The sequence below is a fragment of the Strix aluco genome, chromosome 11 (assembly GCF_031877795.1).
Source record: "Strix aluco isolate bStrAlu1 chromosome 11, bStrAlu1.hap1, whole genome shotgun sequence".
NCBI classification, from domain to species: domain Eukaryota; kingdom Metazoa; phylum Chordata; class Aves; order Strigiformes; family Strigidae; genus Strix; species Strix aluco.
In genome coordinates, this window is record NC_133941.1 from 5,984,796 (window position 1) to 6,008,582 (window position 23,787).

The 23,787-nt window shown below is 39.6% G+C and overlaps 1 protein-coding gene across 7 annotated transcripts in view; it reads left to right on the forward strand.

Moving 5' to 3' along the window:
• ATXN7 (ataxin 7) overlaps window positions 1–23,787 on the forward strand; it is an 89,023-nt gene that overhangs the window by 51,972 nt on the left and 13,264 nt on the right. The window lies entirely within an intron of this gene.

A 23,787-nucleotide genomic window follows, 5' to 3' on the forward strand; every position in this document is an offset into this window, starting at 1 on the left:
AAAATATTCTACAACTCCTGGTGGTATGTGTCGCTTGTACTTGGTGTTCTTTGAAACTTGTCATGTGGGATTTTGTTTTCTGAAGTAGCAGAATATGCTCTTTTAAAATGTCACTTTTGTCAAAGGAAGGCTAAACAAGCTATTAGCTACACCTAATGAGCTAATTAATTTCTTCCAAAGCATATTCATGATAAACTACTTAACTAGGTAGGCTGAAAGTGCATTGCAGGACATATGCTGGCTTTTTTCCCTGGACCACAAGTAGTCAGAAATAATTTAAATGTAGCCTTGTTCCTCAGAATATTTGACCTTTTTAGTAAAATACTTTATTGATAAAAATTGCAGGTTTTTTTTGTATGTAACTGATACTTTTATATTTCATGGGTTTAACTAGAAGAGATGTTAATTCAGAATTAAATTCTACTTTTTGAGGCACTCTAAGCATGCATTTGGAATATGAATTTCCATTTTAATAATTTATTCTATACTGTTGGTATATATACTAGCATTGATTTGTAAAACTTGGTGATGAATTTTGGTATGCACAACACCATGTGTAGGTTAGTTTTTTAAAGCAATCTAATATAATGAGATATCTGAAGTCTGCTATTGGTATTTCCTCTAGCCTGTGTACAGCAGCTGACTGTCAGTACACTCGAATGGTTTTACCCTCTTGGCCCCAGGGGTCAGTGATGCTGGGGATCTGGTGGGGCAGGAGCAGGCCAGCCAGCCGAGGAGGAATTGTTTCAAGACAAATCCTCTGTTCTATGAGATCTCAGCTGCTTCATTTGTGGGGCTGGACAAGTGATTCAAGTCCTTCATTGCTAGGATTCTTGCTGCTGCTTTTTGAATGGTTATGGTTTCATGGTGTCAGCATCTTCCTTGGGTGGCTCAAGGTAATTCAGAGGTGAAAGATGGAAAAAAGGTATAATGTTCAGGCATTCAGTCTCGTGGGTGGAGTACCTGAGATTGTTTTCTCTGAATAGATCATGATGTAAGCACAGTATTTTTCTCCAGCTGGAGTATTTTTCTACACTCCAGGTGATCATGCGCCAGCCTCTCCAACTCCCATGCTACACAGACCCTCTCTCTGTATTTAAATCAGGTATATTTCTTAAGTCCCTGCACAGTTTCCTCTCAATATATAAATTCTTACAGTAAAAATGACGTTGTCAAATTAGAAACTGTTGCGCTCCTAAAGACAGCGGGATGTCCCTGTGTCCCTTTTATTTCCTCTCTTCTTTCTACGTAAACTTGCTAGGTACGGTTCTTGCTGCACAGAAAGATTGCTCTTTGAGAAAGCCATTGCGACAGTTATTTCAGGTTGTTCATGGAAAACCTGAGGTGATGTGGTTTTCGGGCTTTATGACCTTTTTTTGGTATTTCAGCCGTTCCAGGGGTTTATTGCATCTCCTTGTGGTTATCAGCCTCCTGTCTGAGGAGAGCTGCTTCTCTGCACCATCTGGGCTGCTTTGTGGCTCCAAGAGAGGAGATAGCTCAGCAGTGTGGAAGCAGTGTCAGTGTAGAGACATGGGGTTTCTTCCCTCTAATTTTTCCTAGTTTATTTGCAGAGTTGTTTCCTCTGTGCCTCGGTTTCCATGGGGTTAAACTCTCAGCAATAACAATGAAGGCTACCTGTAAAACTTAAACTGAGAGCGCCTGTGAGTCATGTAGTGATTGTGAAAACCATTAATACTGTATGTATTGGAAAGAGATGATGATAGCGTGTTGGGCTGTTGAGTCATTAAAAAGCTATGTCTAGTGTTTTGATTAACTTCCATAGGTTTGGCGTGCAGTGGCAAAGGTGAGCAACTGCTGTGAGCTTTGCTTGCTGCTGCTCTCTGAGCTGGTGGGGAATTGCTTAAGCATTGCAGTTTCTGATCAGTGCCTGTTTAAACCTGAAGCATAGGATTCAGAAATGGGATAATAATACCAGATTTGGCCACCTTTTGTGATTTCTGGGAGGTTGTGAGATTGGAATAGAGAAGGTCATCACACAACCTTATACTCAGGCTGGAGAGACTCGTAGGGCAGATCCTGGCAGTAGAGAAAGAGATGTTCGCTTGTGTTACTTACTTGGGTCCATCCTGCAAGTCAGTGTAAGGTCTCTCCTGAATCTCCTTCATCTAATTGTGTAACCGTACTCCTTCCTCCCTCAGCCAGTTCTCACACCCACTTTTAGTTAGCAAGTTTTACTACTTTGGCTAGTCCTAAGGGGTTTTTTTGGTGTTGGTGTTAAGTGCTTGGATTTGGAGAGAACATGTGATATTTGTTGTGATTTTTAATTGGGATAAAAGATCCGTTAACTGTCCCTGCCAACATGCTGTTGTATTTCAGATGTTGTATCATACGTAATTTAAGTATTACAGTCTCTGCAGCATTACATAGTTGGGTTCTTCTGATATACTGTGAATTGAATATGAATTTGTCCTACCCTCTTTCCGTTACCTCAATTTTGGTAGCAGCTAATTGTTCTGAAAAATCTGACCACCAGTATTTAGTATTTTTAAGTTTTATTTTTCGAAGTTGCGCAGATGTTGCTTGTTCAGAATAGAATAAAGTGTTCAGCATGAATTACAAAATCAGAGAGAAAGTGTCTGTACAAGGCAGCATTTGAAGCAGATAGGAAAAGAAAGGAATGTACTGAATCTTGTTCCAAAGCCATTGGACCTGAGGATTGGGGGGTTGTTGTTTGGTGGGGTTTTTTTCTTTTGTTTTGGGGAGGGGTGGAGTGTGTGGGTGTGGTGTTTTGGGGTTTTTTTTTCCGCTTGTAGGAGATTGGCTGAGCTCATCCGCATTTTGGAGGGATAAGCCTTCATTATGGCCTGCGTACTTTTGCCAGCAAGCAATTTGTTTCAGTAATTAAGTGTCCACTGTTCGCTAATGTCTTTTTAAAGCAGTATGAAAACGTTTTATATAAATCACAAGAATTTTCTTGGGTATCAGTAATCTTCTGTATTCGTCTAATAACCAAAATAAAACTTGAATATTATGTGGTGTGTCACAGATGTGCTGGAGTAATCTGCCAAGCATATTGCCAAACGTGCACAGGTGGCATTTGGCATATTACGGCTCGAGTTAATGTATATGATTTAACAAATTATCGTTGGCAGCTTCAGTGGCTTCTGTTTCAATACACAGTCTTCTCGCAGTAGTTTGCACAGTCCCGATTCCAGCAGTTGGATCTTAGTCTCCGGGTCCAGCAACAACTAGTTTAATTTCTTGGCAGAGATTTGTGAAATTCTGTAGCTTTTGCAAGAATCATCTTGGCATATTCCCAGAAGAGAATGGGCTCAGAGGTTAGCACGGGATTCGTTTCAGAAAAAAAAGTTTCAGCTGATTATGTAGTTATTTTGAAATAATGCATCATTAAGTAAGAAAGTATTACCACCTGGAAAGAAACTCTAAATATATTTTGGGCTTTGAAATGTGTACCCCAAAGCCATTAGCTGAATATGAAATGTGCCATGCAGATTTTAAGGAGCGATGAAGTTGGGCGCTGTGGTTAATTGTAACATCATAAACGGTTCACATGCAGAAGGTTATTTTTGTAAGCGTAATGGCTGTGGTCTTTGTTTATTACATGAAAGCATAGGGAGTCTGTTTGAGATGTTGATGGCAGTTTTCTAGTAAAACTTCCTCTTTCTTTGTGTGTACATAGATTTGTCAAACTCTGGTTGAAGACATAAAGCAGTTTGAAGTATCAGCTAACAAAAAAGGTGATGTTCAGCTTCAGAATTAAAAAAGCAATTGATTGTTCAGTTTACAGCTTACCGTGTAATTCATGTTATTCTACCTACAGCACTGTGTGTGCTAAAATATTACAAATTTAAAGTGCTTTGGTGTGCTTTTGGCTTTTCTTACCATTGCTTAGCGTGAATCGATTTTCATGCTGTTCTGTCATAGCAGAAGACCTACAAGCAGAAATCCTTGTGGTTTATTACTGGCTGAATAGAGAATACTTTTTTTTATTCTATTCTTACCAAAACATTAAAATATTTAAGACAGGTCTAACATACAAAATTATATGAGGGTTGCATGAAAACCCTGCTCCTTTATAGTGATCTCTTTGCTAGGTATTTGGAGACTTCTCCCTTTTCAAGGTAAACATTGACGGGGAACGAACAAGTGGAAAGAAACTAAAACGAAGATATTTATCTTTGTGGGAAAAGAGGAAACAGTGCCATGTTCACTGTTGCTTACAGAAGTAGTTGTTCACCAAGAGAAAGAAAGTTAGTATGTTCATCAACAGATTGAAGTAAGATCTGAAGAGAACAAGTAGTTCTAATAAAAAGTAGCTGTTGAGTGTATTTTGACTACAGCTTCACTTTGGAAGAAGCCAGCTGGGATGGTCACATCAGGACCACAATTAAAAATGATTGACAATGAGAGAGTTAACTGATCTAAAAGTCAATGTTAAGTTTCATCATTCAGAACGCAGCTCTCATAACTATCATTTCACATTTTCTGCAGGTTCAGGGAAGGCTGTTCTGCATCAGCTTTCGTGCTCCACATCCTTGGAAAGTTTCCTTCACAGCTAAAAGGGCTCTTTTTAACGCCTAAGCCACTCCTTCAGGCTGGAGCTCAGCCAGAGGAGGTGGCACGCATTGCGAGGGCAGGCCATGGGCACGCAGGGTTTGGCACGCAGCCCTAAGCTGAGTGCGGAAGAATGAAGCTGCAACCTGTTTCAGAGCTGGGGAGGTGGAAGGAGCAAGAATCGGAGTAAAAAAGGGCAGGATTTGTGCTGTTGTGGAGGAGAGTTGGGAATGTGTCAGAGCTATTGAGATGTGAGCTTGGGTGTTAAAGGGTGGAGTTAGGAGTAGTTTAATTTCAAAAGCTAACCACACGCAGATCAATTATTTATAAGGATTTCTGCATTTATTTTTGGGGGAGAAGTATATATTCTCATGAACTGTGTAGATTATTCCAAGAACTGCAAACCTCAGATGAACACCACAGCTCTTTGTGATTCCAGGGAGAAGTATTCTGGGAAGCTTGTAAAACAATGTTGCGTATTGAACTGTCACAAAGAAAATAGTTCGGGTTGGTTTTGCGCTTTTTTTTCCTTTTTCATGGAAGCATATCGTTTCAAGTTGCACAGACTGTACCCTCTCACCCCACCAGCCAACTCTTGAACAACTGCCGCATTTGGAAGAGAGAGGATTTACACATAGTCTCTTTTTTTCTGCAAGCACAGCTATGAAGGTCAGATAGGAAATCTCATCAGTAACCATCAGTTTACATTAATTTTTTTGCCAAGACACCACTGCTCCCAGCGCAGAGCTGTGCAGCACCTGGCTGGGGCAGCAGTGCCCAGCTAGTGCGGGCAGGAGGATGGCAGCTTTGGCAGGGCTGGTTCAGCTAGAATTAAGGCTAGAGTTAAGTGGTTTGCAGTCTGTGTGTGTGTCTGAGGAGGGGAAAGAGAGGACACGGGGGAATAGCTAAAAAGGGAAATGTAAAACAAAGAACTTAAGGAAAACACATATAAAAAGAAATAAAGACAATAAGGAGGAAACTAAATAAGGAAGATAGGAGAAAATGACCTTGGAGGAGAGAGAATGAAGTAGGTACAGTGCTGGTTTTATTACTCTGTGTTGAGGGGAAAAAGTAGAAGAAAGGAGGAGAGGTTTAACAGGGCAAAACAAACAAAAGCTTTTTCACTACTTTTACCTCTCTTAATGTTTTGGCAACAATGCTGTCAGTGTCATTTGTGTAACATTATGGCATTCTTGGATTTTGCACATTTTGGGGGAGGTAGGGGGAAAAACATTGTGTCCTACTTGAGACACGTCTCCTGGATTTATCAGACGCTGACCATCAAGGAAAGAGGTGGATATGTGGATGCATGTACACTCATTAATAGGTCATCTTATGTTTGTTTCCTTATACATCCCTTTTACTGTTTCTTGCTCAACTTCTTAAGTTTATTTAAAAATTCTCATTTTCTGTACTCTAATAATTTAGAGAGAGAATAGGATGTACGTGTAGCTTTCAGCAGCTTTTGCAGTAAGAGGAATGCCCACCAGCTCTCTGCAAGTGGAGAGCAAAGGAGGCAGTGTACTAGATGGAATGGTTCCCCATGCTGGACCTACATAAAAGCAGTGTTTTGTAGGAACTTCTTTATCTGCTGCCTCAGGAGAAGTAGGCAACATTCTGAAAGCTGTTTTCTCACCTAGAGCAATAGTTCACCAAATGGCAACCAGGCACGTATGTGAGTGTTGTGCTTTTGGATAAACTTGCGACAATATTGTTCTTACCAAATTAAAAGAAATCCGTAACACACTTTTTTTTAGGCACAGCTACAAAGTAGCTGCTACCTAGTTTAGGCATTGTGTCAAGTAATTTTCACCTGTTACTTATTTACTCATTTTTTATTGCCAGTTTGCTGGCTTTTTAAAAACAAAGTTGCAGGTATTGACATGATACTGCTTTGTTTTTTTTTTTCTTCCAGGCAATATGATACACTTAAAATCTAACATGTGATACATGTAAAGTCTAGAAACTGTGTTTTTAAGGTATTACCAGAAGAGGGAGTGTATAACACTTTGTATACAATGAAACCTGTAAGTTTATTGATGAATAGCAATCAATAACCACATGATTTATATAATAAGTTAAAAAAAAATAATTGCAGCCTGAAATTCACTTTTGAAAGAGCACAATTAATGACAACTTTTTAAACTCCTCATTAGGCTTAATTCTGTTTAACAGTAAATAATTATATCCAAGTAATGTAAATGGCCTTGAAGTCAATTCAGATTCCTAAATGTTATGTTGTGTCTCCCTGTAACAGAGTCAAACAGCTTTTCAATAGCAGTCTTGGATTAGCTCTTGCAGTACGCAGCTCTGTAAGAGCTCCATAACAATGTGAAACTTGATTACAAATATCTTTAAGGAATGTAAAAAATAACAGATAAATAGGATATGAAATTTTACATAGGTCTATGATACTATTATTGACTAAATAGGCCATCATTAGATATCTCAGGCAGTAACAGCCCAAATGCTTCCAAACCCTGTTATCTGCTATTGATGAAACAAAACCATAATGTAGTGCTTGTATAGAAAAATCAGTATTTTTACTCTATAATTTATGTAGATGTTCCTCCAGTTGTCATGCAGCAGGGCAACAGGTTAATCCTTTGAACGACAGCAAAATGATGTAGCAGAAAAAGCCATCAGTGTGTCTAATATGTAAACTCCTGATAAACTTTGCCTGTTCTGCTGCCTCATACAAGTTCTGCAGTGTCTGAGAGTGCTGCTGGCCACAAAGATTGCAATTACATTTTGTTTCCCCAGGTTATATTGGAGAAAGAACCATCATCAAGAGATTCTTGTCCTCTTTTCTGTTCCCCATGTTGGCATGAAGCTCTCACTGCTTTGTAAAGGACACAATTAGACCAGGCTCCTGGAGAGTTGAAGCAGTTCCTACATAACTTGAGTTTTTCCTCGTTGTTTGGCAAGATTGTCAGAAAATCTTTAACTCACAATTCTGTATAGAGTTGCTTTTCATAAGGAAGCCTTCTCTTTTAGCCAGATCACCTTCTTATGTTTTTACCCCATAGGATTTTCTTCCTCTGCCAGGCAGAAGTTGTATTGTGCCGTGTCCTCTATGTGTGACCCTGCCGGTTGCAGAGAACCTGTTTGTCACGTCTGGCAGTGGGAAAAGCCCTAGTTTCTGCAGTGCATTGTGGCTAATTCTGTGGATTAGGCAGAAGGTGTACCCCTTCCAGTGTGCCCTTCCACCTTTCAGCCTGGATCTTTCAGATATTTGTGGATTATTTGTAGAGCTGGATTTGAGCTGATCAGAAGTTTTGTGTGATATACTTTGATAGTTTTAAGAGCTGTTCATTATTGTCCATAGATATTCACATGGAATTCATGGCTCCTCTCCTTGCTAAGAGGAAAATTGGCTGTTTCCTTTGTTACTGTCTGGCTGAAGTCTTCATTTGAGTTTGTGAGCTAAGCATTTTGATGTTCTGCTGTATTAGGGTGAACTTAGTGAGGTAATTGTTTTCCCTTCTTTCACTTTTCTAGATCATAATGAGAAGCCTTACAGTACTCTGTAAGGCTCTGGCTCTTCTCGTCATTGGCATGGGACTAGCTAGCACTCATTTTCTTCAGTTTCATTTTGGCTTACAGCCTCTGACAAGCCACATGTAACCATGTATATGCCTGGAAGCATGCCATGTTGGCCCTTTCCTGGCCTCTAAGGTCAAAAGAAAGGTTTTTTAACTGCCGCAGTTCAGTCCCCTCCCTGTCACAGTGCCATGTACTCTTTGACCAAAGGTCATTATGTGGGTCACAAAGCTATCCACCAGCAAGCTTCTAAAAATACCTGTGACTGCTTTGATAGCCGTAGAAATGATATAAACCTATATATGTGCATAGTATTGCAAGGCTTGATGCTCATATCCTGCTTGTCACAGATTGAGAATGACAGCTAGTGTCACTTAAATTTGTGGGTGACCAGTTCCTTTCTCAGTCCAACTGTCTGTAGGGTTGATCAGTGTTCAGGATGAGGATGGTCACTGACCTTTAGGACCATACATATCACCTTTTTCTGTGATCACAAGAATGTACCTGGGGAGGCTGGAGGCCTGGTAGACAGTTAGGGCATGCTGAAAGCCCTGACTAGCTCTTGGGCCGCTTGCTATTTCCTCTGCTCTGTCCCAGTTGTCCAGGTGGCAGTGGTCCACAATGGCTGTGGCTGTATGCTTGAAATCTAATGTACTAAATGTCTTTTTCTGGTTTTAGTCCCTGAAAATGGCATAAGTCTATGTAGAAGCCTTCACTCTCTGTGTGTACGTACATGCTATATAGGTGGCAGTTTTATTGTGTATTTCTAGTATAAGCAAGCACGTTGTAAGTGGAGTTGATACTAAGACATAAAATGCTGTCACTTGATTGTGCACCAACAAACCTGTCAAGTTGTTCCTCTCTACTCAGTCATCCATTTTATTTTGGACTCGCTCCACTTTTCTGAAACCTGAGGAACATCTAAACATGTCCACTTGGAAAAGAAAAGAAAACACCAAAATCGGAAATCTTGCCTGATACATTTGTGTTTTCTGTAGCATGTAAGACACTCTCCAAAGTGGCAGCTGCTAGAGACAAAAGCCGACCCATTTCAAAATCCGTTGCCCCGTGGTTATGGAGGTTCTGGGAATTTCATTCATAATGGTACTTTGGAGAACTCATTTACAGCTTTGGAAAAAAAAAAAAAGGCCCACAAGGCCTTAAATACAGGTCAGTAACACTACTTTATTTTGCTGCTCCCTTTGCTAAGGCTGGTTTCATGGTGTCACATAGCACATGGCAGGGTTCTTTCTGTGCACCCCCCACAGCAGCAAAGTCAGTTTTCTAAGTCACCATGCTGGAGTTCTCAATTGATCAAGTTTGGTGTTGGCTCAAGGCCCATCATTCTCTTCCTTCCAGGAAGAATAATAATAGTAGCCAGTAACCAAACAATCTTTTTAAAGCAAAATATTTACAACAAAACCATTTTAGACAGTACTAAATGTAAACATAAGCAGGCTGTAGTGTAAGCAAGCCCAGCTTAAGCAGTGTTGATATCAATCAGATAAAATTCCTTGGAAGTCTAAATTTTTGTATGTACCCCTCAAAACTTGTAGGAACTAGCAAACTAATCATTACTGCAGCTCACAACCCAGTTCTTTGTCATCCCCAGTTACTTAGGCCTCCAGCCTGTTCCCTGGGATCAAGTCACACTTTTTTTTTCTTGCTAGTCCTCGCTCTGTTAATTGCTAGCTTTGGCACAAGAAGGCTTGTGGTTTGTGAGACTGTCAGGTCTTTGAACGGATGGTTTTGCTTTTTGTTATGGAGAGAGCAGATGGTGCAAAGGCTCGAACTGGGCGGTCAGGAATGGGGGAGAGGGCAGGAACACTTTTTGCTGTGGCAGTATTAGCTCGCACCAGCCAGCTTAAAGTGATTGTGAAATTGGTGCCTGAGATTGCTGAATTTTGAGAAAGGATAAATGAGTTGTTTCGTGTGCAGTGGAGATAATGAACCCTGGTCGTCGTGGCTTTGTCCTGTGTGTTTTGCCATCGCTCTCCCTCCTGTTACAACACCTCCTGCTCTGTGCACATACATAGCTTTAAGTTTCATGTCGTGTTTTGCCTTTTTTTTTTTTTTTTTTTTCTTCTGACTGCCGGTTTAATAAGACATACACATGCCACAGGCAGGCTGGAGTGTGCACATGATGACCAGCCAGTGAAGATATTCCTGTCTTCTGTAAGAGCACTGAGAGGTCCTACCTTTGCTGTCTGAATGCTGATTTTAATCCTAATGATAAACCCCAGTATCTTTAGGACCTCTCTCAGCAGGGAGTGGGAGGGCATACCATCTCAAAATCCAGCTCTTTCAGTTTTCTTTTAGTTAACCTAATTTAAAAATACAGAACACTAAAACGTAGACAAGTGGAAGAAGACATGGTAGAGCTGCATTTATCTCACTTCACAAACTCAGACAAGAAAATACAACGTAAGTAAAAGAGTAAAAATTTCCTAGCCAATCTTACAAACAATTTTCTCAGCAATGTAAAATGTCCAGAATGCTTGAGGTTGTAGAATGAATCCCCACCCCCTGGCATTTCTTAACATTCTGCGGTACTCATTCATACTAGGCAACTACTGTATGTGTGTGCATAGTGATAGCATCACAGATGATATAAATTATCTTTTCAGGTTATGTGCTCAGCAAGGAAATGAGGAAAGGAGGGGGTTGATGCTGTTCTTTACGTTATCTTGAGGAGTAGGAAGCAAACTTACTTCCATTGCAATAGTTTCAACACAATTCAAGTTGTCTTTCTTGAATGATCTTGCAACACCAAAGACCTGGAAATGAGGTTCTCTGCAGTGATTCATACTGAACTGCTGCTCTCCCTCCTGCCCTGCCTGCGCTGTCCTGATGTTAGAGCAGGAGTCTTGTCCCTTCAGCCTTGTCCCCTAGGAGCGAGCAGTGTGTGCAGGTGTATGTCCCTTTGGGTATATATCTGCACAAAGTATTACCACAGCTTGCAAGGCTAATTTTAGGCCTCTGAACTCAGATATTAACTGATGGCATAAGTGTTTATATTGAATCTAATGTTGTTGGTGTTTGGAGGAATTTTTTAAATGACTTTGAGTAGTGTTGATAGAAAATAAAACTTAGAACCTCTTGCGATATTTAGTACCAGGAAAAGAACTTCATAATTTCATTGCCTTATATAACGAGTTGTTTTTACTACATTAAGTAAAATTACTTTTGCATGTCAGAGTACACTTGCAGCACTTGATTTAACTGAGACACATGCACAATCTGTTTCAAGGTGAAACCTCATGAATGTTTACTGTATAAAGTTACTTAGAAGCCTTTGGTCATTGGAAAATAGTAAATAAAAACAAAGGTACAGATTGAGACAGTTGGCATATATGCTGCTACTATAACATAAGCAAGCATAAAATCCCTTTGCATTCTCTCTCTGCCTTTGTGTGCCTTCCCGTGGGCCGTTGCCATTTTCTCCCTGTGTGAATGTACCATCATGCCTCTCCCTTCCATTCTAGCTCCTGCCTTGATGCCCAGCTGCTGGGGAGTCTTAGCAGTTGGGTTCTTTGTCCTGGCTCTTACTCAGAAGGAAGACAGCTTTCAGTATTGTTGCATGTGGGAATTAAATTGCCTGATCTTGGTCGGTTTATTTGTGGAACAAGCAACAAAATAGAAGTTACTTGCCCTCTTGGTCCTAAAATAAGAGTGGGCCAAATAAAAGACTAAAGAAGGATAAATTCTAGCTTTTAAGACGACAAATACATCAGTGCTGGTTCCCCACATAGTGGTTTAAAGTCAAGAATTTTGTGAACCGCTAAAATCTCTTGGAGACTTACTCAGTTTTAATTATGGGTGTCATGTAGAAGAGTGTACAACAGAAACAAATCCTCCAAAAATATGGATGCCTCTGGTACCAATTTTAGCGATGGAAGGAGATATGTTTTAGAAACAGCATAATCCAAAGAAATGTCTTTGTGTTCCTGAGTTGTCCTTAACAATTATTGGGTGGGTGACATGAGCTGTCAACTTCTCTTGAAATTCAGAGCAAAACAGAAGCTGGTTGCTGTCTTGTATTCTGAGTACATAGACATGGGAAAGTTAGTATTTGTGGTTTAGGATTCAGTATTCATTTCTAAGCTTGTTAATGGGAGCAGGAGTCTTCATGTTTCTGTATGTTCCTTTAAAAGAAGTAAACACCAACCCAAACAAAACCAATCTGCTGAAATGGTGCTCCTTGCTTCTGTTTAACCCTTCTTAATGAAAATAAAGTGGTATGCTAACACACTGATACTAATACACAAAGGCGTTTGTACAAGCCAACTGCCTTTCCTCTTGGCAACCTTTTTATTTTAGTGAAAAAGTGTTTTGCTTGGTTTTAAAAATGAATTTGGGTGTAATTTGATAAGTGAGGAAAGACCAGAAGTTTCAGCTTTGATTATGATAATTTAAAATGAGCAGAACCCACAAGCTGTTTCTGCCTATTCTTTTTTGTCAGCAGATACACTGTAATTTTTACAAGTGATTACTTAAGAAATGGTCCAGAAATTAGTAAGTTGGTAAAAATTAGATTTTGGTATCCATGCACTGACTTTGGGTGGAAATCGGACCTTGATGTTCAGACCTCAGAGTGTGGAAATTTTGGATATCAAGGCCTATCTGGAAGTTTAGGATGGTAAATGCTGGAGTGAGTTTTTGCTGCTGGAGAAGCACACCAGGAGTGTCCTCCAGTGCTGTTCTGGGGTGGCAGGGACCATGTCCCCCGCGCCACCAATGGCCCAGGGATCTGCAGCTCTGGGGATGCTGGGTGCCCCCAGGCTGGGCGATGCAGCCGTAGGGGAACCGTCCCAACGTGGACGTGCCATGGCCACAGCTGTATCTGACCAGCACCAATGCCACCTCTGGTGCCCATCAGCGCAGCAGACTTCTAGGTAAAACTGAGGCTGGCCAGAGGCCCAGGGGTGGCTGTTTGCCGCAGGGTGCCGGAGGCTGGCCTGGAACCCCAGCACCGGTGGCAAGGTGGCCCGGTGTGGACGGTGGTGTTGCCCACGGGTGTCGCAGGACCTCGACGGAGTTCACAGAGTGACACGGATAATCTCACAGCGAGGGATTAAGCGCTGCAAGCGGCCCGCGTGAGCCCTTCTGAAATGTCACCGGAGCGGTCTGGCTCGACTCCAAAAGCAGGCGGGTGGTGAGTTCGCCACGAGCGGGGGCAAACCAATGAGCTCTGCTCCACGCCATGCCCCGCAGCCCCTGCTGAGGTCATGCTGGGAGCTGGCTCTTTTCTCCAGAGCTGCAGGGCCAGCTGTACGAGTACCATACTGGGGGGCTGTGGGAGGCGGCCTCTGCTCCCGAGTTGTTTCCCTGCAGAAGCTTGAAAATCCCCAAAAAGTGCTCTGAAACCACATCTCTGATGGGAAGAGTGCAGGGAGAGAAAATAGCAATGAAAACGTAGCTGATTGCAATCCTCCCAGGCCTCTAGATAAATTGGCAGCTGTTAATCAAAGTGTTAATTAAAGAAAGAAACTATTAAGAGCATGTTCGTTTTAGCTTGTTTCCCTGAGTGTGCTCATCCGTGTAATTTATAAATCAGAGGGCAAATACATTCCTTGTTACGGCTCTGCGGATGGCTGGGCAGGATGGTCTGTGCCGTTATATCTGGGCTTTGGAGGAAATGGGAAATGCAGGCACAGCCTGGATATGTGTCAAGTGCAGTTGTGTTTTTATTTAAAAGGTTAAACTTGCACAAACATTTTAGTTAGCACATCCTAATTACAGCATTGCTCCATTATTTCAAAGTGAAATGTGAAAAGGCTGGCTTATTTAATTCGAAAGGCATTACTGTGCAAGCACAGTAGGTTCGTGCCCTCGTTTGACTGTATTAGTGATTTCTGTGAGACTTTGCTGTGCTAATGCTGCAGTAAAATTTTAATTAGCGTATAGTTAACGTGGTCAGTATTTTTAAACATGAAAACGGTTGTTTCGTGCCAATTGTGATTGACTAGTGTTAATGAAATAAGCTGTAATGATCCTTTTTTATAACTCAGAAATTATTAATGCCTAAAAATGTTAAATCAGGATCTGACTTAGAACAAGAAACCAAATTATTTATTCTGGTTTCCTTTCGTGTTGCAAATTGAGTATTTATGTTCCAAGAGATTTCAAATTTTGAAAAGTTACTCACCTCTTGAAACATCTTTTAAAAATATTGCAATTCACACTACCACAGGTTTGCTTCTCATCTTGCTTTTCCATCCTGAAAAAGTTAAAAATTTTGTCTTTAAAACCTCAGAACAGAAAATGAGGTGTTAGCTGTGCAGGCAGAACCCCAGCCTGGATTCCTCGTACTGTTCTCATTTCTCCGTGAGGTTTTCCTGCAAGTGGGCACTGCCCGTAGGTGTAAAGGCCTTTGTCCTGTTTGCCATGGGGAAGCGCATGAGTTGTTCCATCTATAGAGTGTGCGTGGTCGGTACCGTACGTACGGGGACAGAGGTGAGAGACAGGTAACGTCAGAGATAGTGATGGGAGCTTCCTTCTCAGCTCCCTCAGTCAGCGTTTCCACGTCTCAGCTGTGAGCATTAACACCTCAGGGAAGAGGGGGGGGCTGTTGTAGTTGGCTAGTTCTGAGTAGACGTGTACATGTTTATCTCTTTTAATCTTACAAAGCTTTTGTATTGTGTGACAGTGGATGTCAGTAGTCATGCAGTATGTGAGAAAAACATTTGTGCTCAATGTCTTTTTCCCCCATAGTTTCTTAATGACAAAATCAAAGAATGTGATTTACTTAGCTGACACTACTATTTTTGTGTATATCCTGTGATATTTTCCCTTATTCCCCTGCTCAAAACAGAGTCAATTCACTCTTCTTGATCTCTTTTGCACGGAGAGCTTTCCATTTCAAGGCCTTTTTTTATACCCATCTCCAGAACTTAGTTAGCCCTTAATCCACTTTGTATTTCGGGTCACTAACAGCTTTTAAGCAGGTTTTCAATGTCAGCATATTTTTTTTTTTTTTTTGTGTAGGAGCTGAGTCTGACAGTCAACATACAACGATTAAAGTTTGCTGCACTTAGAGAAATAGCTACAGGGGAAGACATTAAAATTCCTGATTGTGGCATGAATAGAAGCATTAGCAAGATGAAAGCTAGACAGGCATTTGGATATGTGAACTCATCTGAATACACTGCACAATATTATAATGTTATGTGATAAGGTCTTGTAAGGAGTGTTGTTGATGCTGAAGGGGAAGAACATGGTGTTCAAGGTGTAAACCTGATTTCTGGGTAGAAAATGGACAGAGAGAAAATCAGAAATTAGGTGGTGGTTCTTCCCTTAATTCTTTATTCCCACATTTAATAAAGAATTGTGCTTTCAACACACAATTCTATTAAACTTCTGTTTCCTCAACTTTTTATTAAACTTTAGAACAATGTGGGGTATTTTTAATTTGCTTTAGGCGTGTTTTTCAAAACTGAAGCTTTTCTTTAATGTCATTCAGGGTAAGCATATATAAGACAACAGTTTTCCAGCTATATTTTTGAGGAAGCTGACCCATACTGCATCTTGGTACACTGCTGATCTGTACTAGCTACCTTTGTTTGACTCTCTTGTTTATTACCACTGTGGCTTTTCTGAAGTTTTTTCCAAATAACAATTTTTTTTAAATAGCAAAAGAATGCTTTATTCAATACCTGCTTTTTAATCAGTCAGTGCAGGTATTGTCATGTCGTCAACAGGCTACACAGAGATTAGTGCTCATAATGTGGACATTATAATCTCCCCATGGCCCGATTACCATCTAAGACACTCTGCTGTCCTTCCAAAATAACTTTGCAATATTTATATTCCAGTGCTTGACAGATTTACAAGACAGCTACTGACCAGAAGGGCCAAGGCCAGTTCCCTGGTGACAAATCTGTCCTTTCCCACACCTCTTGGCAAGTTGGTCAGGAAAGCGTATCAAAAGTTTGATCTTGGATATTATGCCTGAGTCTTTTTGAGGTGTTAAAGCTCTTGTGTTTGGGTTTACCTGAGCAAAGAGGGGGATAGAGAAGGATGGGTAAAACATCCTTCTCTGGGTGATGAAGCGGGACCTCCCAACAGTTGGTCTCCCTGGCTCCATTTTGCTTGTGGTTCTGCTTTGTGAATAATGGAATGTCCTGCCTCTGTCAGTTTTCCCATGTTGCTCTTGAGAGTTTTATTGGTCTTCACGGGGCTCTGAATAGCTGAAATAAACCTGATGGGAGCATCCCTAATTCAAGTTTGCCACTGCACGAGGAAGCTGTATGACACAGCAAAACCCTAGTCTGTCTGCAGGCTTGGTATGACAGTTTGTATTGGTTGATGCTTCAAAAGTTATTTTGCATCTCTCGGTGGCAAACCGCATGTATTTTAGAGAGGAATTTTAAATCTTGTGGAAATTGATTACAGAACTACTCACGTGCACCGAATACAAGGGGTTTTGAGAGGGTTAGTAACAAATATGGAAAAATGAAAAATCTAGCTTTAGTAATGTACAGAGTTGTGGAGAGGCAGCAGTGGAAAAAGGGATTTACTTGAAGGTTGTTTATTCAAATATATTTTAATGCTGCTATTTTTTGCTATGTTCATAACAACTCTGTTTGCAATCTGCTCCTCGCTCTCCTTTCTCTGGTGGTAATCTTGGAGATCAGGGGAGGTGTGCTGGGTTTGGGGCCATTTTGCAGCAGTTAGCATAGTGAAGATGGACATTCCTGCTCAGTTAGTGTTGTGCTATTAGAGAATTACAATACCATCCTGGCTACACTTGTAGTTGTACTGTTTTTAAAAGGATCAGTCAAATACCCTAAATTATAGTTATACGATCATCTCCTTTTTGAAATATGATTTTATAGTATTGAAGTTGGCATTCAGAATCTTACTAGTGAAAATGATCTTTTTCCACTCCTCCCTGTTCTTTTCAATGGCAGCGAGAAAACTGACCCTATTTACACAGAATTTCATGGTCCTTCAACGTATTTTGCACAGTGATCACTTGAGAGTGGATTTTGATTCTTGAAAGTAAATCTCTAGGAAAATTATAAACATATGTATTTAGAAATCAGAAGTCAAGTAACTGGTTTCACAGTTTTAAAAGTAGCCAGTGCTTCTCTATAACTGCTGTAATGAACAAAATAATAATAGCTAGCATTTGCATTCTGTTTCTGTTCAGATGGATGCGGTTAGCTAACTCAGAACACCTCTTGGGAGCTGAGTAAATAATTTACAAGTATTCAAATTTAAATGTTAGGAAACTTCAGAAACTTCAAAAAGTGGCACACCTAATGCAGCTCAGTGAGGCTGGGGAAGATTCTCAACTTTGCTCACATTTCCTATAAGTGCTCTGGTAAACCTGCTTTTAAAAACAAACCAAAGTGAAAGTTGAGCTAAAATCCGTCAGTCTAGGACTTATGGACTGATAGGAAGTAGGTTATGTGAAACTTTTAGTTAACTATTACAAACACATCATTCAAAATGATCAGTGACTTTTGGTTGCATTGAAGTTTGGATTTCATGAAGAAGATAAGTGTGCTAGACCATCATAAACATCCAGATATGTTTTATTTACACGTCTGAAATAAGTGTGAATTACTGTGGATTTTGGAACTGGAATGATACACTGAAACCCAAATATTTGTATATAGGAGAGCTTTGGGTTCTGAATTGAGCATTTGTAACCAAAGCATATCTTAAAAAAAAGTGAGTTTTCATAATAAATCAATGCACTGTAGTTAAGGCATAGCCATTGATATGCTTCTTAGGGAGACTTGTAGTGGGTGTTTTGGAGGTGATTGACAAGGGAATGGTGCAGGAATTCATACCTGGTACAGTGGGACCTTTGTCCTGAGAACTGGACATCAGAGTGGGAAGTAGACACATGAATGCTGCCGTTAAACAAAGGTGCAGAAAACAGATGACATGTAAAGCTTACTGGTGATACAGCCCTCATTTGAGAAGTAAAAATGTCCTAGGAACTGACATAATTTTGGACCATACTCAGTCATCAATTAGAATGGTCTTGACATATTTGCTTTATTTGACTGTAGGCTTCAACAAAGGATTTTCTGAGAGGAAGATAATTTTCTGAGTTCTCACTGGAAGAGCATGAATGTTTCATGGCGCTTACCAACCTGAATCCTCCACAAATTGCTTTATGTGAAAGAAAATTTTAAAGGGAATTTTAAAAATCATTGATCTCTATAGTTATGTTTTGCTCCATAATGTATGTCTTCAACTCAAATTCTATCTTTTGTCCTTAAGAAGGTGATTTTATCTTCTTGGGTATTAACCACCTCAATGTAAGACTTTGAACAATGCTGTAGAATGTATGTAGTAAGGTGTAATGTAAAAACATATAAACCAGCACATTTTATATCTCTGCTAGGCAAAGCAAACCCTGTTAACATACCAAGTTGTAGAGGTGAACTCTGGGTTTTAAAATATATTCTTCAAAATTGTCTAGGTATTGCATTTCAGTGGATTTTTGAGAAGAGACACATTTTAAGTAAAGTTTTGTCATTGTAGCTTAACAGCCTCTTACTACCAACTGTGGTGGTATCTACACAGGCAATAGAAATATTCTGTACTGCAGTTGCGTTGAATATTTTTTAAAGTGAGGAAGTGCAGGACATAAGGTTGTATTGGAATTGCTAACTTGACCATAGTCTGTATAAAAGATATTATATAAACCTATTTCTTAGATAAATAGTTTATACCTATTACAATTTATAATCTTGAAGAACTCTGGTCAAGATAAGGAAGACCGTTGTGGTAAGTGTAAATACGTAACACAAAGTAATGCTTACGTATGTGCCACCCTGACTTGCATTTGGTATGCTGCAATATCAAATTATACACTTTCTTTTCTTCCCTTTCTCATTTGCTAAAGTGTTACTTTTCTGTGAATGGAGTGCCATAAGCATACATGACTATCAGTCACATTCTCTTTGTGGTTTTGCTAACACTGAGTGATAAACAATAATATCAGCTGCCAGTTGCAAAGCAATGTTTTTTTATGAAATAGTAAGAAGAATTTTCTCTTAAAGACATGACAGATTGTACTGGTGCCAATCAAGCCCTGGCAGCCTGTCATACTGATAGCTTGGACTCCATAAATATTCTTTTCTGTAACTTTCTTGCTGGAGTGAAAAATATAACTTTGTTTAGATGCTGTCTGTTCAGCTAAGAGTATAAGTTTAAACACCACACAATGGAAGATGGAGTGACCTCATCCTGATTTACAGCGCAAACAGAGCTGATGGGATGATTAAAGGAACATCAGTGGAAGATTAAGGCAGAATCCTTGGTATCTAGGCCCTGTGATTAGAGCAGGATAATGAAGCAGCAATAAGAGAGTGAGCAGCAGATCAAGATCCCGCACAGGCGATTGCTCCCAAGCAGCTGCGGGCTGCCAGCGTGGCATCAAAGGAAGAGTAATTTGCCTGCTATGCCCATGATTGTTTTAGCTCAGGTGTTTCTCCTGTGAAATCCTCATGGATCTAACTCTTTTGTTTTTTCTTTGTCATGGTGCGGTCAGAGTGATGGTAGATCAGAGCACAACACAGGTATTCGGGGTAGAGCCACAAAAGGGATTTTAGTTGGTTGCTGAGTAAAATCTGGAGCTACAGTGAGGTGCCCTTCCACAGCAGTGTCCCAGTCTGTGTTCTCCTGTCATGTCATGGATCTGATCCTTCTGGAGAAATTAGAAGATCAATTACTCTAGAAATTTAATAGTCATGCTGGCAGAAAATGAATTTTATCCTCAGATAAAAGATGTTTTTTAATATGGCTGTACTAAATGATTGCTCAAATGACAAGTCAAACAGTAGCTCAGTATGATGGGGAAAAGAAGTTTGCATTAGGTTGCATTTTTATCATGCTTATACTTTAGGTGAGATGGATATATGAAATAATAATTACTTAGTTACCTGTATGCTTTGTTTCAGTATACACAGTTAATTCTGTAGTCTGAATGATACTCTTACACCTAGGCTAACCTATGTTAAAACTGTCTGAATGTTAACTAAAGTTGCAACGTATTGCACCAAACTAAACTTGTGTGTGTTTCAATGGGCGTGCTTCATTTTTAATGACGGCTCTGCTAGTGCTGACACAGGTCAGTTTGACTTTTTGCCCCATACTTACGTAAGAAGTCTGTATAAAAAAATGGGTTTATGAAATTTGATCTGTACATCTTGTATTTGCTGCTCAAAGCTATTAATTGATGCCCAGAGAGAATGAACAGCACAAAACACTTCCTAGATTTTGGGAGCTAAGTGTAGACCTGGGAGGAACATTTTGAAAAATTGTAAGAGTATTGTTACTCTTCTTTTTTTTTTTTTTTCATTAAACATACAGCAAAGAAAGTAACATTTTATGAAAAACAGAACATTTTTCTCTATAAAAGGATATTTTATTTTATTTTAATATAGAAATAAAGTTACCGATTAGTTCAAGTGTTTACCCATTGATGGAAGAATAACAAGTTGTAGCCAAACATGGTGAGAAGCTTTCTTTTTTTTCTTTCTCCTTTTTTTTTCTTCCCCTTCCAAGTTACTTTTTTGCATTTTGTCAGAAATTATTGCATGTTTAGTAGGAAATAGACAATGGAAAACAAGATTTTAAACCCAAGACAATTGGCAACCAGACTAAGGGCCAAATGAAGCTGTTCATTTTTTTTTTTAAAGCTCTTGAAGAGATTTAAATTAGCAATATCCATTTTATCAGGAAGTCCTGTGTGCTTTGGCAGTATGCGTATATAATTCTTGCTCCACCATAAGTCCAGTAGCACACAAACTATCACTGTATTTTCCCAAATTGATAGTTCACAGCTATCCCAGTCATCAAGCCTTTGGTGGCATGCCATCTCTTTTCACAGCTTTCTAACTCTTTTACAGCCTTTGTCGTTAGGGTCACAAATATAAATGCAAAGATATTTAGGGAGGAGTTTATTTGTTAAGATTTAGTGCTGAGTACAGCTTTCATATTAGGTCAGATTCTACCCAGTGCTGTGGGATCAAAGAAGACTTTCAGATTTTTTTGTCCAAAGCCAAAACTTTCATTTTCCTGATATTTAAAAAAACAAAACCCCACCCAAATGACAACACCATGCCCTGCCCCCCCCCCCCCAAAAAAAAAAATTGTCCCTATTTTAGAGTTTAGAACCATGTTACACAGGTGCAGTATTTGAAATATCACTTTGTGCTGTAAAAACAGTCATGACATTAAAAATGGGTTTTCTTTCAAGATTTATGTGAAGAGAAGGGACATGAGTGCTAACTTTTAAAATTCAGAAGCTGAACACCTGCAGATAATTATATTTTTAAATGTTTTCAGGCTGAGTCACAGTTAATGGCGAATGGGAACTGTGTGAGATTGGCAGATGATTAGTCAAATTTGTCATTATAATATGCTTAGCATAATAAGCATGGTGGTCTTGATTATTCAGTGACAGTTTGTGTAGTAATTTTTCCATTAAAAGACTATGTCAGTCTGTCAATAAATACATTCATTAGATCAAGCATGCCATGCTTAAAACATGTCTGATTTCAAAAATAGTATTAGCTTTCTCCAATAAGACAAGGCATCAGTAGTATTCAGATGATTTACAAAACAGACCTTAAGCTGATTTCACTTAAAAACATGAATTTTATATAATGTTTCAGTCTTTTTATATAATCATATCCTAGTAGCAGCCTTATTTCTACTTTTATGTAAGTCAACACAAAACAGGTCTAGACAGGTTATGAAAAATTAGCTGAAAATTCTTATGTTGTTGATAAACTACACCAGTTGTGGTTATGTATAGGAGTGAAGGTTTCACAGACTTACAGTGTTATAATGTCTCTTTCAGAAATTGTCTCAAAATTCTAGAAAAATTTAATTTGGCTTTTTTTGTGTGTGTGTTCCAAATCATACGTCTGTAGGATGGGAATTCTCTCACAGGTAGACTGTAATCTTGATGTATGATCAGCCGTTAGCCTTAGTTCTCTTAGGTCAACTTCTTTGATTATCAGCAGTCTAAACCACTTTCTTTTTATATTAACTTACTTGTTTGAGACTGGTGCTATGAAGCATTCATGCAAATAGTAGTCAGTGACATCTCAGTTTAGTACGAGAACAGTACCAGTTAAAGTTCCCAGAAAATAAGTGTTTGTATAATTTAGATTAATAGCTGAGATTAATATTTTGTGTAGTTTATTCCTAATGATGGGATGCAAGGAGGTACTTGTGTCTTATTTCTACTCACTTTCTCTTCTCATCTGCCTGGTTTTCTCCAAGCAAGTAACACCCTCTATTTCTTCAAAAAAAAAAAAAAAAATCAAAACAAACTCCCAAAGATTGCGTTAGTCATCCACTGGTTTATTAGAGATTATTTGTAACTATGATAAGAACTTGGACTTTGAATTTTCTAAATATACAGAAGGTGGAAGAATATTAAGCAATTTTTCTCATTATCTCACAGAGTAATCTCACAGGGTGTAGCATCACTGAACTAATGGCCCTCAAATAGTAACTTATCGGAGCTGCTCAGGGATTCTTGCCATTGCTATAAAAAGACATTTGGCAATAAGCAGTGTATCATATTAGAAGCACGGCCGTTTACTAGAACAGAAATATGCTGACGTACTTCACTTACAAATTCTTCAATGGCATCTGGCTCTAGAAAACTAAGTAGAGGATTTTGAACATCACAGATAAACTAGTCATTTTAAATACTATAACTTTAAAGCAGTTGTTTCTTGAGGTGGGTGATAGATTGTGGCATTTGTTATGTATTTCTGTTGGGCATTTCACTGACCTTTGAGACCCTTTTGGTAAATAATAATTAAAGTGATGACTCCTGCAGAAGGTTCATTAGGTAGTTTGCACCCATTTCACATTTCAACACATCACTTGGTTTAGTTTCAGAGATAATTTCTTGAGTGGAGTTTCCTAGTCTAAGGTCTATGCTTTTTAATTTATTTTTTTTTTCCCCTGAGCTAATGAACACATTTAAAATGCTGGTTCCCCACCTCTGTAAGAAATTAGCTTGCCAGGTGTTAGGCTCCTGTGTTTTTCCTCTTGCACTGCTGGAGCGCCTTGACTTTTTCCCCCTGGTTATTGCTGTTGCACGGTCTTGCTTGCAGGAGCTGTGCAGCGGGTGATGTACCTGGTGACATGGGTGCAGGGTTGGTGCTGTCATGTTTGATGGCTTCCAGCTACAAATGGAGTCCTGGTTGGTCATCATGAGTGGCATATGATTGCTGTATTTAGGATTGGGGGGAAAATGGATTATATATTTACATTTTCCAGAGCATTAGACTTCTGTACAGGTTGTGCTGGACTTGACTTTCACTCTTGGCTGTAGTAGCTTCATGAGTAGCCTGCTGCTTTCATAGTTTAAGTAAATTTAAGTCAAAATCTGTAAGCTGGTCCTGGGATTGATCGGTGATGGATTTGGGCACCTTTAACAATACTTGGCTGAGTGTTACCGCTGTCGAGGAGAAAGGTGCCTTTCTACTCCCTCCATGGACCTGCTGATTCTTGGTGTTCTCTTAGATCTGTGGTTTGCATATACTGGATTGCCAGACATGTCTCTTAAGCAGGTGTTGCTTACACAGATCCTTGAGGAATCACAGGTGTCCAAGTATCAGTCCAGCAAGTGGTTAATGTCGGCAGAGCTGGGTACTCCCTGAAGCTGTCAGGTGTTTTGTGACTGAGAATTCATTGTTCCAAATATACCTA